This window comes from Chenopodium album, chromosome 2, assembly GCF_948465745.1.
Source record: "Chenopodium album chromosome 2, dcCheAlbu1.1, whole genome shotgun sequence".
In the NCBI taxonomy this organism is placed as follows: domain Eukaryota; kingdom Viridiplantae; phylum Streptophyta; class Magnoliopsida; order Caryophyllales; family Amaranthaceae; genus Chenopodium; species Chenopodium album.
Window position 1 is genome coordinate 54,716,830 of NC_137835.1, and position 1,849 is coordinate 54,718,678.

Here is a 1,849-nt window from a genome sequence, read left to right on the forward strand (position 1 = left end):
GACGACCGAAAGCAGCATCGTAGGTCGTTCCAATGGGTGTGAACTCTCGCCTGGGCTTCCTTTTAGATCCTTGATTGTCCATGGCTAAGACACCATTGTGGTCAAAGGTACTAACATTATTACTAGAGTGGGCGTTTTCGGAAGAAGAAGGATTGTCGTTCTTCTTTCCTTTCCAGCCACCGTGGTTACTATTGTTAGTAGCTTTTTGCTTTGCGAGGTCGTCTTTGATTTCAATTCCAATGTCATAAACGGCCTTGAAATTATTCAAGTTGTGTTGATATTTTAAGTGCTTTGACACTACTACAAAACTTGGAAAAAATACCCCTAATTAAAGACCCGTTATTTAACCAACGGGTCTGTTAGATGTAAAAGATCCAATTTAAATTATAACGAGTCTCCTATGTGTATGATAAAAAAATAAAATAAAAATATGAGACCAGTTATCAAAGCTAACGGGTCTCTTATTTTATTGGTTCCCACGTTTTTTATGAGAAAGGAAAAATAACGGGTTTGTTTCTAATTTGATGGGTCTCTTAACTTTGCTCCTTATTTATATCATACTACGTATTTCCTTTTGTCAAAATAAAAAAAATACTACCTATTTCCCACAAATCAATTCACCTACTTTCTCTCTCTTCAAAGCCTCCTTCCAAGCCCAAATTAAAACCCTCATTTTCTCTTTGGGAACTCGTCGGCCGCCGTCATTGACTCACTTCTTCATCCCTTTTTCATTGAATCAAACACTGTCCCTTCATCCCTTCTCGCAACATTTACTCTAAGAATGGTAAAAAGGGGATCTTTCTTTTCTCTTAATATGCTTGCTCTTTATCCACTTATTTTTGATAAAGTTCGAGTAATAGCTAAGGTTCGACTAGAGTTCGATAATAAATCAGGAAATTATGAAGAATTGTTGTCTAGTTGATGATCTAACTTTGGATCAAAATTGAGGTAGACGATCTATCCATTGCATTTTCAGTTTACATTTCTCGATATTTATAATGCGATTGTTATTAAATTTTTTATTTTTATTTTACTTCTATCTTCATTCTGGCTTTAGTCCTATTTTTAGATCTCATTTTCGGTTTCGTGGAGATTAATAGTTGCTGTTGTTTTTTTTTGTTAGTCTTATTGTTATGCTTAAGTGGGTTTCTATGTTGTTTGTTAATGTGTTTGGCTGTAGTATACGAGTTTTGTTTTCTTAATGAAGGAATGTTGCATATTTAATTAGCCTTTTATTTTATCTTATTTTTGTTACATCACCAATTTGAGTGTTAGAATTTTTATACTGTATCAATTTCATTAACTGTAATTTTTCTTATGTTTTTGTTTTGGCAGATTTGTATGATTTCGTCCCACTAAATCCTCAAACAAAGAACATAGAAAAGGAGTATTCAAGTCTTTTTTTTTTGGTGTAATTATAATTGTAATTTTTTTGGACGTTTTTTTTTGTTGTTGTAATTTTGGTGTATAATTTTGGTGTAATTTTGTTGGACATTTTATTTTTGTATTACATTAATTTTAATTTAATTCATTGCTATTTTCCGTGATCGAATTATTCGCCAATTTTTATATAGCATATAAACCGAGTAAAAATTCAAAATTCAAATGAAAACAATGAAAACCTTTCAAACCGTACCAAAATTAAAAAGCAATTTTTAAAAAAAAAAATAAGAGACCCGTTGTTTGACATGATAGGTCTATTTAATACCACTAAATAGACCCCCTATCTCAAATAACGGGTCTATTTTTCTTCTAAATTATTAAATTCATAACCAACATAACAGACTCGCTATCACCTACACCAGGTTTCTTTGTCTACATAAATAGACCCCCCTAATGAACGGGTCTC

General features: G+C 32.1%; 1 long non-coding RNA gene across 1 annotated transcript; it reads left to right on the plus strand.

Annotated features, from left to right (window-relative positions):
* The first annotated feature begins 596 nt into the window (after positions 1-596).
* LOC145585944 (uncharacterized) lies at positions 597-1,547 on the plus strand. Its single transcript, XR_014100762.1, has 2 exons — positions 597-948; positions 1,336-1,547. It is a non-coding gene; the product is annotated as an uncharacterized LOC145585944 (long non-coding RNA).
* The last annotated feature ends 302 nt before the right edge of the window (positions 1,548-1,849 follow it).